This window comes from Adiantum capillus-veneris, chromosome 5 (assembly GCF_014529385.1).
Source record: "Adiantum capillus-veneris isolate H3 chromosome 5, ASM1452938v2, whole genome shotgun sequence".
Taxonomy (NCBI): Eukaryota; Viridiplantae; Streptophyta; class Polypodiopsida; order Polypodiales; family Pteridaceae; genus Adiantum; species Adiantum capillus-veneris.
Window position 1 is genome coordinate 58,121,833 of NC_140935.1, and position 17,706 is coordinate 58,139,538.

Here is a 17,706-nt window from a genome sequence, read left to right on the forward strand (position 1 = left end):
AAGATAAAGCATATTCGTTAGTCCTTTTCCTAGCAAATAGAGGATCCCTATGTTACCCTACGACAATGTTCCACAATGGATGATTAGTCCATTTGGCACTTGAGAGCTTGAGGCTGTCGCAAGCATGTCTGCACATAAGTCCTATCATCTTCCATAGTAGAGTGACAAACTCTACTTAGTGTTCGGGAGACGTCGTCTCCGCAAACTTGATCTAAGCATGCATACTACTTCATTTTTGTGCACACTAAAGAAAACGAGAGTCTTATAAGACAAAAATCTTGTTCATTTTTATCATTTGTACATTTGCTTACTCTTGGGAAGCATTGTAAGTATTGAAAAGGTTTAGGTTATCCTTTAATTGTATGCCTTGCATCCATCTAGCATCTGCGAAAGGATAATTCTTAATAAGATATCGTCGGATAGTCTACCACCTCTTAGTACCTTGTCTTTATGTCGGAGAATGGACTCGGGCTGCAGCACCTCTTCTTGGTCCTCGATCTCCGGTGGGTCTCCAATAGTTGGTTCTTGAGGTGGCTCTCCTTTGTAAGGCTTTAATAGGCTCACATGGAAAGCATTGTGTATGAGCCAATGGTTGGGAAATTTGAGTTGATAGGCGATCTCATTGATTGGCCTAAGAATCTGGAAGGGACCATAGTACCTTTTTGCTAGCTTAGCATAGTACTTTTGGTGTCTCGTAAGATTCTTTCCCGGCGTGTGCCTTAATCGAGCCTTGGGAAATTTGAGTAAGACCCAATCATTTTCTTTAAAGGCTTGGGCTCTTTTGTGCTTGTCAGCAGTAGCATTTTGCCTTTGCTGTGAGATAGAGATAGCCTCCTTAATCTTTTGGAAAGATTTTTGTAGGTCTCGGCTATACTCATCTGCAGCAAAGATCTTCCCGTGTACCTTAAATAGCAAGGGACATTTTGATCTTCCCTCAATCACCTCAAAAGGTGCTTTTCCCGTGGAAGTATGTACACTGTTATTGTAGGCATACTCCACTAAAGGTAAGTACTTCTCCTATTGGGATCTTTGATCTACTTCCATTACATAGGCTTCTAGTAGATCGAGGATTGTTAGGTTAGCTATTTCACTTTGGCCATCCGTTTGCGGGTGATAGGCCGAAGAGAAATTTAGCCTTGTTCCTAAATTCTCAAAGAGACCCTTCCAAAAATTACTGGTCATTCTAAGATCTCTATCCGACACTATGGACATTGGCAAGCCATGGTAGTTGAAGATTTGTGAAATGAAGAGGGTGTTGCCATTTGATGGGCTTTGATAGTCTTTTTGACAGGTAAATAAGCTTGTTTACTGAACCTATCTACTATCGTCCATATTACCGTATCCCCATGGATAAAATTAGGCAATCCAAAGATAAAATCCATGGATATGCTCTCCCATGGTGAATTAGGGATTGGCGAAGGTTGAAGCAATGCAAGTTGCTTCCCTTTATCAAACTTTGTCTTTTGGCATACCACACATTTAGAAACATACTCTTGTATGTTTGCTTCAATGGTAGGGCAATAAAAATATGTTTCAATCCCTTTTAGGGTAGACTGAATCCCTCTATGCCCTGCATAAGGAGGAGCATGAGATTCATACATTACTTTCTCACGTAGTGAGCTAGTACCGCATAGTCTATTGTCGTAGAGAAGATAACCGTCTTGTAAAATAAATGGTTCCTCTTTCTTCCCTAGTGCGAGGGATTAAATCAAATGTCTAAAATTGGGATCAATAGAATACTCATCTATCATAGAAGATAGATCATTGTGAGTTGCTATGGAAACCGCATTCACTCTCGACCATCTTGAGAGTGCATCGGCTACTTGATTATGCTTGCCAGCAATGTGAGAAATATGAAAATGAAATTGCGAAAGGAAATTTGCCCACCTCATTTGTTTATCGAAAAGCTTGGTTTGCGTCATGAAGTACTTAAGACTTTGGTGATCCGTTTGCAGAATGAAAGGGGTCCCCAATAAATAGTGCTTCCATATGTCTAAGGCATGTAGAACTGCAAGGAGTTCCTTTTCATATATGCCTAGAGCTTGCTCAACAGGGTCGAGCCTTCGACTTTCGTAGCCTATGGTGTGCCCTTCTTGAAGAAAAACAGCTCCAAGGAAATCACCACAAGCATCACATTGGACCTCAAATGGCTTTGAGAGATCCGGTAATATAAGCACAGGTTGGGAGATAAGCTTTTCTTTAAGCTTTCTAAAGCATTGTTCTCCTTGGTAGACCATGTGTACCTAACGTTTTTCTTTGTTAGGTCATGTAATGGTCCTGCTATTAGTGATAACTTTTCTATGAAGCGTCTATAGTATGCACACATACCTATAAAGCTTCTTAATTCATGAAGATTCCTTGGTTTAGGCCATCCTTTTATTACCTCTAACTTTGATGGATCCATTTGGATGCCATCTTGAGAGATAATGTGACCTAAGTACTAAATCTCTTGTAAGAAAAATTCATTTTTCCTTCAATTAACATAAACTTTATTCTCTCTTAGAACTTGAAATATTACCTGGAGGTGTTGCTTGTGTTCGTCTAATGAATTAGAGTAGATGATGATATCATCAAATAAGAATCCAGTAAAGGTTCGGTGAGGCCTGAATAGCTTCTCCATCAAGTGGTTGAATGTGGTTGGTGCATTGGTCAAGCCAAAAGGCATGACAATGTATTCGTAAAGACCAAACATAGTGCGAAATGTAGTCTTTACTATGTCTTTATCAACTATCCTTATTTGATGATAGCCACTTTTTAGGTCAATCCTATTGAAGTAGGTAGACCCTTGTAGCTTATCAAATAGGTCTTCTACCCGTGGAACGGGAAACCTATTCTTGATAGTGATCCTATTTAGTTCTCTATAGTCGACACGCATACGATATGTGCCGTCTTTGTTTGGACTAGTAGCACAAGAGAACAAAATGGAGATGAGCTAGGCCTAACCATGCCCTTCTCAACTAACTCATGCACTTGCCACATAATCTCCTCTTGTTGAGCTTGAGAAACTCTATAAGGAGGTTTGTTAGGCGGTGACCTTCTTGGAAGAAGTTCAATTGCGTGGTCATCATTGCCTCGTTTAGGAGATAGCTCACAAGGGATGTCGTCAATAAAGACATCTTGAAACCCCTTGAGAAAATTGGATAACTCTAGTTACTTTTGATTGTGTATATTTTCTTTTGCTAAAACATTAGGTTCATTTTGAGAATCTTTAACAAAAATCATGTACACGGAAATAGAGCTCTTTATTGACTTGTTGAAAGCTTGTGTATGTACAATGGGTAAAGTGTTACCCATTTCCTTAGCATCTATATACATATCCTTTTCCCTGAATTTAAAGGAGATTCTCCTTTCAGGGAATTTAACATTGACAGCCATGCGATCAAACCATGGTGCCCCTAGGATTACATCCTCATGCTTGAGAGGAGAGATAAAGAAGTCCTCTTTTTCCACATAGCTTCGGACATGGAGCCTCAATTTCCCGATTAAGGGAGTGACTGAAGCTTCTTGCCCCTTGAAAGCACCATCTGCGGGTAGGACATCTCCGATCTCGTAGGCTTGTATGCCTAGCTTGGTGGCCAACTCTATAGATATAAAATTGTGAGTAGAACCAAGGTCAAAGAGAATAAAAGCATCATGCTCTCTTACCTTTCCCCAAGCATGGCATAGAGGAGATCCTTTGTGATGAGTTTCCTCCTCTTGGATTTCGACCAAGGTAGCTCTAGGAGGATCATGGCGGTTGTTATTTTAGGGACAAGCGTGGTATGCATGCCCTTGTTCGCCGCACTTGAAACACCGATTACCCTTGCGATAATGCTCAAGCTCTTCAGGAGAGATTTTATTTTTGCCTTTGTAAACTCCCTTCTCCTTAGCTTTGTTGGAATTTCCCTTAGGAGACTTTTGGACATTGTCCTTCCCCTTAGGCTCATTGGAACCCTTGTTTTCAGGGGGCTTAGAATTCCTCTTAGCCCCTGTTTGGAAATTGATTCGAGAGGCCACCATAGTATGATGTATTACCGCTGATATGGTGCGTGGCCTTTGGGAGTTGACATACTCCGGAATTTCTTCGGTTAAGCCTGCACAAAATTACTGCTTTTGCTCTCCAAAATCCAACTTTTTGAAGACAGTGGCTTTGAGTTGTAGGTCCCAAAACTTGTCAACATATTTGTGGATGGATTCCTATGGAGAGAGATTCAAGCTTCGCCATTCGGTGATTACTTTGTCTTTGGCATTGATGACCAAAAACTGTTTCATAATGGAATCTCTTAAAGCTTTCCATGTTCGTGGAGCTTCACCATTGGCCCGTAGGCTAGACCGCCATTGTCTAGCGGACTTTTGAAAGTGCATAGCTACATGGCGTAGCTTAGAGGACTCCGTGGAGCCCTCATCTCCAAACGCCGCATCGAATTGGTGGATAAAGGCCAAGACTTTGTCCGAGCACCAAAAGTGCCATCGTAGGTAAGGAAAGAGATGCTCTTCCCTCCCTCTTTGAACTTCTTGAGCTTGGATGACCTCTTCCACATGGCATAGATTTCCTATGGCCTCTTCTTTTTGATGGTTCAAAGGTTGCACCGTCACTTTCTTTAGAAGATGAAGAAATTGATGAAGATGGAGAAGAGGGTGACCTCTTTCTCGCCTTGATCTTCGTTGTCTTCACCATCACTTTCATAAGAGGAAGAGGATGAAGAAGATGGAGAAGAGGGTGTCCTCTTTCTCGCCTTTTTCTTCTCTTGCTTTTTGAAGTATGGTGTGGAGAAGTATGCGATGGTCTTCTCTGTTTTGGAGGCGATGGAGAGTGTTTAGCCTCCTGTCTTCGTGGAGCCATCTCCATCGAGGTGGCGGGAGACTCACTTCTTTCTCGTTCCTTTGGTGGAGGCTCTTGAATTCTACTTTGAGAAGGAGATACGTCATCAAGGAGAAAATTTTTGAGCCCTTCATAGGGATCCTCTTCTTGTTCCTGAATCGGAGAGAGACCTCTTTTGGAAGTCTCGCAAGGAGGCTTCCTAGGTGTTCTCTCGTCACGATGGGGAGCTTGGAGAATCCCATGAGCACGAAGCTGCCGTTGCACTTCACTTTGGATGGATGGATTGCCCATGGCTTGTTGAAGCCTAGAAACAAGACAGTGAACAAGCATCGGGGCATCATTACTAGCTTGCTCATTAGCAAAATCAAAGTTATCAACATTAATTTCACTCTCTTTATTATTGTCAGCCATTCTAACAACTTTTAGGTGTAAACGTTTTAGGTGTACTTTGTCACTTCAAGCCCTAGTTGCTACTCCTCTTTACCCCTTTAGAAAAAGCATTCAAGCTACTGTACCCGTGGCTCGAATACCATTAATTGCAGTGAATAGAAGAGAGGGTCGTTCAACACCGAAACAACACCAGTTCCTGTTAAGCTTCTAATAGCTCAATAGTGGTTAAGCCGTAGGCAAAGCCCCATAGGACTCCACTATTAAGACCATAGCTTTGGACGGTGATGCCCCATTAACTGCACAAAGGTAGGCGCACTGCAAGACTGAAAAATCCTTATTCTACTTACTCACATGCAATTAATAGTACCAACCATTTATAGCTAGCTTGAGGACCTCCCTTCTTAAGCAAGAAAAGAGAAACCTTGTGCTCTGATACCAATGTAACATTTAATGGCCTAGTAACTTGTGTGTAGCGGAAAATAGCATGAACATAGTGAGCATTTCATTAGAATAGATTCCTAATGAGATTAACAAGAGTGCTTGGGTGGAGAAAGCAACAAAAAGCATAACACCTAGTTAGATAGCATGACCAATACTTTAAAAGAGAGAAATTAAGCAATTGACAACCTTCGACGAGGACCAGATTTGCATGGAGCCGGTCCCCCCTCCAAAAGGCTTTTTATTATGGTTTCTCCCATCAAGAGAGACATTTTACAATACAATTGCTTGTGTTCCTTCAATACTAGCTAGTGCAATGAAGATGGGAACTTCATGCACTACGCAAAACACTTATCAGACACAACATCAATTCCCTCACGGTCACAGACCCAAGACCTCACACACCTTCGAAGATGGTGAGAGCTAGCGGGGTATGAGAGTAAATTGAGAGGAAGAAGGAGTATTCTTACGAGAAAGATGTACATCTCCTCACATAATCACTCATATTACTAATTAAATTAATTAAACTAGATTTAATCTATCCTAATTCTCATTGGTCCACCTCCAAGTCCATCCAATAGGAATTGGGTACACCTTCTGGGCATCTGGGCTAGGGAGCTCACATGTGTCCCTTATTCCCTTTGTGTAAACGGGGCTTGTGTGTGTGTATGAGTTTCTCTCTCATCCCCTACTTGCAAGGCTCACCCCCTCCTATGTAGGGATTGGCAAAGACTTTTTGTGACACACTCTAAGCATCCAATTTCCCTAGTGGTTGGCCTTTGGACACAACCTTTGAATTTTGGAACCTTAGCATTTTGGAAGTCTTAATGGGCTGAACTTAGGGTCTTTTAAGCCCATTGTTGCACATTGCTCTTTTGCAGATGGCCCCCCCTTTGGTTCCCTACTGTGGCTAGTCTGCTAGCTTAACCAATATTCTATCATTTTCTCCCCTGGCACTTTCCCATATTAAATGATCAGTTTAACATGAGAAAATCATTTAGGAGAATTAGATATTGATTATTATGAAACATTTACAATCTCTTTATGTTGACATCATGGAAACTCATTTACAACCTTTAATCCAGTGGTACAGATTGATTTAAGTTATCACAACACACAACATTCTGCATTGATCACTTTGCACCATGAGTCCAGCCATAAATCCACAACACATCAGAAATGGTATTGAATCTCTTTACACCATTAGTCGATCATTATAGAAAAAATCTTCATTGGATCTATGGCTAGAAAGCAATATAAATGATTTAAAAAAACCACATAATGTATTGATCACTGAGCGCCATGGTCCATGACTATACAAAAACTTTTATTTCCTACATTGGTCTAGAAATCATCATAAATTTTGCAACACACCACATATTGAAATGAAATACTTTGCACCAGGTCCATAAGTAATGAGAGCGATCATAGAAGTGGGAGGGATACAATTAAACTCCATGGTCCATGACTATACAAAAGCTTTCGTTTGCTACTTTGTTCTAGAAATCATCATAAATTTTTCAACACACCACATACTGAACTGAAATACTTTGCACCATGGTCCATTAGCAATGAGAGTGAGCATAGAAGTGGGAGAGATACAATTTAACTCCATGACTATACAAAAAATTTCATTTACATGTGTGATCTTTACAAATCCGAGCAGATAATTTGAATAAGACTACAGTCTACAAAAGTGATAAGAATAAGCTAGAATCTAGGGATCATTTTACTAAGAGGATGAAAAAACACCTTGAAGCTGAGCTCTAAAATATCCAAATGCTCACTCATATTTTGCAATGTCTTTCTCTGTCTGGGTGGTTGCTTTAAAGAGTTTTTGCACATTATGTTGAAAATCATGCCTCAATTAGTTTGCTTTCTCTTTTGCCATGGAATATTGTAATTATCTAAAATATTTATGCACCAATCACATAGTTGATTGATGTAGAAAGAAAACGCATAGGTGTCAGTGGCTTTAGAATAGGGACAAGCCGATTTTGGGTTGCAAAGCTCACGAGACCTACAAAGATGCATGGCCCGCTCTGTGGAGTCCTTGATGCTAGTTTCTCACTTTTCAATGCCCACTCGCAATGCCAATCCACAATCAATGACTCCTACATGTGGCAGACCCTCCTTGGTGAAAATCAGTCAATGATTTTCCATGGGGAAAGTCACGGTATATGATTCCTTTGCTGTGTTCACGTTCTGAGCGGGATGAAAACACACACAGAGCCTCTATAACGACCCGACACACACTCTTGGGAAGATACACACACACACACACACACTATGGGGCACCACTCGGCTTAGACAACACACCTGGCCGAGACAGGGAACACACCTCTGGAGTGAGAGGAGAGAGACTATCCACTTGCCCACTCCACACAGACACACACACACACACACACCCAAAAAAACTCAGCTCAAAAGGGGATAATTTCTGATGTTTAGATACAAATGAGCTTGGGCCAACACCAATGGGGCAAATAGCTCACACAATATGGGTAAAATAAGCCAGATACAATCACAAACTAGAGCAGAATCTTCGATCATAGGAGAAACTTACACAGAAAAACAGCAGGAAAAGAGTGAGGAATTTGGAAAAATGGACAGCGCCATCGCGTCCGGAACGGCCAAACACCCCAGTCTACAATGTCGAAGTGCTCAAATCCGACCTCGGATGAGCAAATTTCGGCCAAAATAGGCTCCAAAAACACAAAAAACACACCTGCGGCTGTTCCTCCTCTCTTCTCCACGTTTTTTCTGGTCTTCTCTCTCTTTTTTCAGTTCCCACACTTAGATTTTTTAGTTGGGCACCCTTGGCCTTTTAGATGACCTCAAACGGACCCCGAAAAGGCCAAAAACTGACCTCGCAGTGCATAGTTGTCACCTTTTTGCATCATTTGCACACCTGGCACTCAGCTTTTTTCCAAAATGCATCTCGCCACCACGTGAAGTGGCCCCAAAAAGTGGTCCTAATGATGACCTTTCTGCATAACTCTCACAAGAAAACACCCATGTTGTGTCCGTCCTCATCCGCGTGCAAATATTGACCTTGTTCACCCTCCTGACGCCACTAGATGCCATCTGACGCACCTGCTGACCTCACGTCGTCGGCCCGCGGATAGCTTCCTCGAGAATTTTTACGCGCTATAAACTCCTCATTATTGTAGAAAAAACATACTGGTACTGGTGATAGTGAAAATCGATGCACTATGTACACACTGTCCTACCTGTACACATGTGGGCCCCACATAACCACCTGGCTAAGGAAAATGGGCAATCCTTTATTTGATGCACCATGCATGTATATGTATATATGCGCAATCCCTTGCTACAAAAAACTCCTGACATAATTTGCCCATCCCCTAGCCTGCTAAATCATTCATGATCAGCAGCAGCAAAGAGAGATATGAGACTCGCCGCATCACAGGTCTCCTCATCCCTCACCAACACTGCTTGATCCACAGATAGCTTATCTTGCTCCACCATCATCAATCTAGCATGATACAATTTAAGACGCAACCCATTTACCCTTGACTTATGTAGAACACCATCCAGGTTAGCCAGCTGATATGTGCCATTTGGAAAACACTCCACTACCTTGAAAGGGCCTTCCCACTTAATTTGAAACTTCTTTTGGAAGGTGTTGTCGAGCTTACTATTGTAGCGCAAAACCAAGTCATGTTTCTTGATACCCTTACTTTTGACCTTTTCATTTATCTTTGCCAAAGCCTTATCCTGCATCTGCCCATAATGCTCCAATGCGCTCATCCTATCCAACTGGACCGCTTGTAACTGCAAGAGCCTCTCTTTGAATGCATCACTAGGCGGCCCAAGCAACTTCTCTAACATCTTGACCGCAGGCAACTCTACCTTCACAGGCAATAGTGCTTCCTTTCCATACACCAAATGAAACGGAGTAAACCCTGTACCTGTCTTCACTGAAGTACGGTAAGCCCATAATGCACTAGGCAATTCCAAATCCCAATTCTTTCCTTGGTGCTCTGTCACTTTAGAAAGAATTTGTACCAACTCACCATTGAATCTTTCATTTAAGCCATTACACTACGGGTAATAAGGAGTGGTATGCTGGTGCCTAATCTTCATCTTTGTGCATAAGAAGTCTAGCAGTTTAGCTCTAAATCCTGGCCCCTTATCTGAAAGTAGCTCTAATGGCACCCCAAACTTGCAACATATTTCATCATACACAAATTTTGCCACATCCTTTGCAGTGATCTGTTTTACTGCTATAGCGTCTGCCCATCTAGAGAGATAGTCCACTGCCGTCAAGATATAGCTTTTGCCCCTGCTTGTGATAGGTAACGGGCCTATTGCATCAATCCCCCACTTTTCAAACACATCAAACGCCATAATGGTTTTTCGTAGCTCTGGCTTCAACACTCTCTTCCCAAATGCTTGACACCTATTGCAAGACCTACACCAATGGTGAACATCCTTGTGCAAACTAGGCCATACATACCCCTCTTGCAAAATCTTATGCAAGGTGATCTTTAGAGCAAAATGGCCACCACATGCACCTTCATGATTCTCTTCCAACACTCTGTAAAGCTCCTCCCGCCAAGGTACACGTCTCAACACGAGATCAGCCCCTTTCATGTATAAAACATCACCAATCAATTTGTACGTGTATGCTCTACGCACAAAGCCATACTTCTTAGACTTCTGAATCTCCTTTGGAATGATTCCTGTTAGCAAAAACTCCTCTTCTTGAGCCAAACTTTCCCGGCCATGATAAAGAGGTAAATTGGTCCTCAACACGAATAGCTCCCCAATCATGCCTTGAGCTGCTTCATGTGCCTCTCCATTTAGAGCACGTTCAATGTGTCTGATGATCCATGCTTCGAACTTTTTTAACAGGCCTTTAATTCTGAAGCACATTTCCTTCAATGAGGTGTTCTTGCTCTTCCACACACCCAGCACTTGCTTCACCACTAACAAGGCATCACCTTTTATGCTCAACCTTCGAACCCCATGCTTCAAACAAATATGTAATCCGGCTTCCAGAGTAGCATATTCAGCCTCATTGTTACTATGAGCATCCAATTTGAACCCTCTCTTGCATACTAGCTTCCCCTCTAGATCATAAAGTGCTATACCCCCTGAAGCTGCATCGTGGCTCTTTCTGTATGAACCATCAAAGAACAACACATGTGCATTGTTGATCTGTGGCACTTCTTCAACTACCTTTCTCACCACCTCTTCCTTAACAATAAGGGGATTCTCCTTGTAGGTCAACAAATCAGCTAGGGTAGCCCTTGTACTATCTTCCACTAGAAAAGAGAACTCAAACTCTTGCAGCTCAATTACCCATTTCTTCACCACATTTGACATGTTAGTACCATTAATTAACTGTGGCAAAAAGGCATAACTCGTTAAGAAAATAAAAGGCCGTGGTAGCAAGTAATGACGAAATCGTCGACAAGCAAATATTACACTGGCCATCACTAGCTCTACTTCCGATAACTTTCTCTCCGCTACCAACTTCACTCGGCTTGCACAATACACTGGCCTCATATAATGGCTGCCCTTCCCCTTTTGCAATAGCATGGCTCCAATGGCATCATCCCCTACTGATGGATTTACATAAAAAACTTTCTCCCAATCAGGAGCCTGCATGGCTGACAACCCCCCTAACACCTCTTTCACCTCTTGAAACACTTCTTCGCACTTGTCATCCCATTGCAATGGATCATGCTTTGCCACTTGCTGTAATGGATAAAGAAGCTGCGAAGACAATGGAATAAACCGTGCCATGTACTTCACTTTGTGTATAAAGGTTGCCAATTGGTTCGTACTCATAGGTGATGGAAGAAGAATAATAGACTTCACCTTATCTGGATCAGCCTCAATGCCATTTTCTGACACCATATGGCCCAATAACTTCACCCTTGGCTGTGCTAGATGACATTTCTTTGGATTTAGTTGTCCTCCACATTCATCATATCGAGCCAATACCATCTGTAGCTTCTCATGGTGTTCAGCCCTACTGCTATAGACACAGAAGTCATCCATAAAAGCTTTAACACAACTACCAATGAATGGTTCTAACACCCAATTTGCTCTCTCTTGATAGAAGGAAGGTCCATTTGACAACCCAAATGGCAATACTATGTAGCAATAGCAGCCCCATGGCGTAATAAAAGTGGTCTTTGTGCGGTCTTTAAGAGAAATCTTCAATTGAAAATAGCCTGAAAAACCATCACACACACTGTACCTCTCATAACCTGCCACTGAATCCAAGATCTGATCGATGAATGGAAGAGGATATGAGTTCTTCTTAGTGGCTGCGTTTAAGGGTTTAAAATCCACACAAATTCTCCACTTCCCATCCTTCTTTGGACTGACTACAACTGGACTCACCCATTCTGTGGTCTCCACTGGAACTATGAACCCTGCCTTCAATAACTTGTCCACCTCTACCCGCAAAGCTTCCATTTGGTCTTGACCCATCCTTCTTAGCCTTTGCCGCACTGGCTTAGCACCTTCTTTCAGCTCTATATGCATCTCTTTGCCCTTGAACCCTCTCATTAGGAAATTTCGGAGGTCATTTGGAGGGCCTTCTAAGAAAATGTATTTTTTGCACTCTCTCTCTAGAAAAAATGGCAAATAAAAGAGCTGGGTCTTTCATAGTAAAACTTCAAAAAGTGTACTTTAAGTAGATTCCTTACTCCTCTGAACATTCGTTCGTAGTGATTGAGGGATAATCCTCTTTTTAGTTGCATTGAATGAACAACGTCAATACGGAGGGAATGAGGCTAACATGGAGGGACGAATCCGCAGCCGCTATTCACTTTCCATTAAACCTGCACATTTGGCTAATGGCGCACTCCTCAAATGGCACAAATGTTACCCACAAACGAGCCAAATATCACCTTCACATTGATTTGGACAATGAGTACCAACCATTGATTAAGCGCAGTAAAACAAACACACATATACCTCCCACCTCCATAGACACGCTCAGAGCTCAAGGAGCTAAACACATAGATATCTGGACGAGAGGCTCTCTCTACCCTAAGAATCCAATAACTAATGCGTCTCCACCGTTTGTCAATCCTACAAGCTTATTGACCTTTGCTGGTGATGGAGAAAACGGCCTTCTGGGTTATTGTAAATCACTTACAAGAGAAGCTGAAACTTACAAGAGCATTCTCCAAGCTCAACAATGTGAGATTGTTCGCCTTTCACATTTACATTCTACAGATCAGGTTACCATTTTGCAACATAAAACAGAGGTACAAGAACTGAAAGGAAAGGTGCGAAGTTGTCAAATGAAGGACACCATCTTGGGTGGTCGTATCCGAAAGAAGAAATTGCGCAATCTTGAAACATTGCAGGTTGCATCAGGAGGTCTCAAGAAAAGAATCTGAGCATTAAGGTGATGCTTCTTGGTTGGCTACATTGTCTTAGTTAAGTAATCTCTTTGTTTTTTCTTGTTATGCATTGTTTTCATGTGCCTAAATAGTGTTAGTGAAGCAAATTTTCTGTTATTTACTTATGCATTGTCTTCATGTAGAGATTCAATCTATCTTGACAAGGAAAACATTGACCCCAAAGCCAATATAGGAAAGAGATTGAAGCCACTTATAAGTAGAAGCCTGGCAGCAGATATAGTACATGACAAGAAGTTTAAGGTTCTACAAAGAAATGTAGTGGACCGCTTTATTTCAGAGAACTCAGTGCCTGCAAAAGAGATACAAGGCACACTTGATTCACTTGGTGTAAGCAAAAGAGGATATTCGGCTATCCAAAAGTCTGTCTCATCCATCTTTGTTAGGAAGGGCATAAAATCCAAACTTCTACCATCAGCCTCAAGTGTTTGGAAAGAGAGGCTTCAGCTTAATGAGGCACATGGAGACTATCTTGGACAGCCCTTTCATATTAAAGCAACTTACAGTGGCCATGGAGCGAACATGGCATATGATGAGTTCAACAATATTTTTATGGACCTGCGGATACTACAGAAGAGAATGGTGGAGTTTTACAACATCACATTTGAAGAGTCACGTGGACTATTACATTTTGTGTTAAAACTGGATGAGTGTGAGCTTGTTAAAGAGAAAAAGCTAGAGCGTGTTACTATTACTTTAATGAATAGAGCCCTCTCAAAGTGTCCCAGTGATGATCCTTTATATTTTAGTGTTCAATCAGAATCTAACATATGGTGGCTTGGTGTGTTTGAGGTAAGCGATATTCTCAAGTAAGCTCAAATGTTCAGATCTACTTAAGTCTCATTTATTTTGTGTTGCAGGTAAAGAAAGAAGATCATGAGATTCTATATTGGGTGTTCCATCGAACTAATATTCCGGAGCTGATTGATCGACAGACTAACCAGGGAGAGGTACTACGTCTAGATGGAAGGGGAGACTTTCAAGTTCAGTGGCATCTTGCAGGTGACCTTAAAACATTAAAGTGCATGTATAATTGTGGAATGGGTGCAATGGCAAAGTCACCGTGTTTGTTCTGCATGGAGCCTGCAAAGGTCATGGACCCAAAGTGGTGGAGAAAAGCTCCAACACGTCACATTGAGGATCCTGCTTTTCGACCAGTTTTGAAAATACCACTTGTGAATGTCCACATTTGTACAATGCATGCCCTTTGTAGAATTGTAGAGAAATTGGTCTACTTATACATCGGGTTTGCTTGGAAGATTAAGAACTCTGCAGAACGACAAGTAGCCTTGCAGTGCTTAGAAATGGTACTGTCGGATATGGGGCTTCATGGTGGCAATGTGAAAATCCAGCGGGATGAAAAGAGATCAACTGCTGAGAAGGATGTCCCATGCAAACCATCCATCGGTGGGGTGAAGGCACGGAGGTTTTTATCTAAGCCCCAAGGTACAAGAGATCCGAAGCTAACAAAACATGGAAAAATATATAACACATCTTATGTTAGCAAGGTAGAGTATCAGAGCTGGAAAAAGCTACATATTGCAGTCAAAGACCACGAACCAACTACTCGTAACGCGAAGGCTGAGGTTTGGCGATCAATAGACATCCTATTTTTGATGTGCGACAAAGATGACTGGTCACAAGGTGATGTGAACAAGTTCAAGGAAAATCTCAACCTTCTGAAAAAATCATTCAAGACAGCATGGACAGACACCCAGATTACTCACTACATGGTATTATAATGTATTCTTTCTCTCTTATGTGCAAATATGTGACTGTAAAACATTCTAACTAATTTGTTTTCATATCCAGCACATCATCTTCAATCATTTGCCATATTTTATACAGAAGTATGGGAACCCGGCAATATGGAATACCCAAGGGATGGAAAAGTCTCATTACATGGCGAGAAATGCTTATTTCAGGCACACACGACATGGTGGCTCTCGAATCAAGGCTAACAGTTTGAGAGAACTATTTGAATGGTTCTATCGTAGAATCATTCATCGAATGCAGGCAAAAGAAGTCTTGGCAAATTCAGCAACAGCACAAGCCATCAGACATTTACAACAACAAAAAGCTAAAAGATCAATGGCATACAACAACTCCGGAGCTCGTGAAAGTCAACGAAGGTGGAGAGAGACAATGGTGTATGTGAATCACAAGTGGAGAAAGATACTCTGAGTGGATGACATTGTACAAAATTTATGTAATACATGATCTTATACAATTGGTACTTGAAGTGTATCAAGATTTTGCAGGTTCAATTTTGTTTTTTGGCACGTCACCCTTGTAACGAATCATGAGATGTTTGCCATACTCTAAAAGTTCATCTGGGTTTTGTCTACCAAGAGCTAGTGCCATTGCTGTGTAGGTGTAGTAATACGCTGCCCGACCACCTTTATAGCCTGGGCAGTAACCAAAACAATCTCTAGCAAACACTTTGTCCACAAGAATGACTTTATCTGCACTTTTGGGCAGCACCGGTCGACCCAAGAAGCGTGATAGTGTCTTGAATGTGTAAGTTGCTATTGAACCCTCTTGTGACATGGAATTGTGAAAAACTACTATCGGCGACTCGTAGAGCTTTGAAAGGTACTGTGCTAGGGCCGCATCCCTTCCTCAATACTCTCTTGTCCGGCGCCGAAGGAAGTCATCCTTGTCAGCAATCCAAGACTGCACATACAATGTCAGAAATGACACAAACAGAGAGAGAGAGAGAGAGAGAGAGAGAGAGAGAGAGAGAGAGAGAGAGAGAGAGAGAGAGAGAGAGAGAGAGAGAGAGATAGATAGATAGATAGATAGATAGTTCTATTATCGTCCTGGGAGGTCAAATATGACCTATGGGACCAAATGAACATGTCACGTGGTGTGAGTGGAGTTCATAAGTGACTCTCGATGCTCAAAAATGGCTGAAATGAGCGTCGCAATAGAGAGTCCACATCGTGGTTGGGAGAGGAAGGTATGTAGGGAGAGCTCATGGCTGAATATATGGGGAAAAGAGGACCTAATGTGGTCAAAAGCTGAGCACTCAAGTAGTGTGTGGTACTCACTCTCTCGCACTTGACGAGGGCATAAGGTGCAAAGTCGATGACACTCCTCGCCAGTGCCCCAACGTCCTGTCTCGCAGCGTAGAGAATGGGAGCTAAGACGAATGGAGGCAATGGTGCGGATCGCACTCAACGGGATGGGCTCAAGGATGTAGGAAGGGGTTCGGTTACCTCGTTCCGAGAAGAAGAGAGATTTGTAGTTTGGGGCAACGTGTGTGGTGTAATGGCTGAAGAGAGAGAGAGAGAGAGAGAGAGAGAGAGAGAGAGAGAGAGAGAGAGAGAGAGAGAGAGAGAGAGAGAGAGAGAGAGAGAGAGAGAGAGAGAGAGTTACCATGAAGCTCTCATCCTGCAGAAAGAGGTTTTCTTGCCACAGGTCTACAGATGTAGTTGACCCCTGACCTGAATGGTTAAACCAATCCTCCACTTCTTTGTTACTTTTCGATGGTCTTAGGCTTTGTCTTATTGCTTGGAAGGTGGCTTCATCAGGTAGTGTCTCCTTGTATTTTTCAGCTTTCTCAAAGCATCTTCGAAGGCATTCCATTGGATTGCTGGATGTTTCCATTGCCTCATCATCACTACTATCCTCTGAAACAAATCCACTCCTCTCCTCTTGGACTCTGGAAATAATAGCTAGGGAGAAATCCTCCCTTAAATAAAACACACTTTGCACATCATGTAAGAAGATATAGGTCATGTCTCCAATCCTGAAGTCAGGCACAGCTGGCAACATCATCTGAGCATGCTTCTCAGTGAAGTTACTGACATCCAATGGAAGTTTGATTTCTGTGGTTTTCACAGAGAGCATCTTACTTCTTTGTACTTCAATTGCCTCAACCTCAAAGTCGACTGTGTCTTCAACCTCCTCGACTTCTTGCATATGAGTTGTCTCCTTGCATTCCTCATCTGGTGCTGCATCCTGCTCCTCTAACACCTCATCAGGATTCTGCATGAGGAATCCAAACAGGCTGTTGAGGTAAATCATAAAGCCAAAGGCTTCCTGAATGAGTTTGCATTCTTTTTGGTGCAAAGGGCAGACTGAATGTCGGCAAGAGGGTGGTAATTCCCTATACTTCTTCACTCCCTGTCCCTTTCCACCACAGTCATTTAAATGCACAAGTGTCATAGTAGGCAGAACAACCCTTCCTACCTGCACCATCACTTCAAACTTATCTCTGTAGGACTGCAAGAAATTACTGTGCTGAGCTAACAGGTCTTCAATGTCAAACTTTGGATTAAACATAGAATGAACTAGATCATACTTGTCCCCAGCACCACAAGATGCTGCAAAATCAAACAGCCTCTCATCAGTTGCAGCTGGGTCTTCCAGAGAAGACACATCCTCCTTTTCTTTACATTTTGTACTTTCTAGCACATCTGCATCATCTGAGAAGTCTATATTTCTCTTTCTTGTATTTTTCTTGAGAAGTACTTTACAGGGCACCACACCCTTGTAGGGTGAGGGATCTTCTTGCCCTGGTGAGCTATCTGATTGATCTTCACCAAGCGACTTTTCCTCAGATATGTCCTGACAAAAGTCAACAGTTCTTTTGGCAGATACATTAAGCAACTGAGCCTGCAAGGTTTGAAATCCTGGCACAAGCTCTGGATCTGG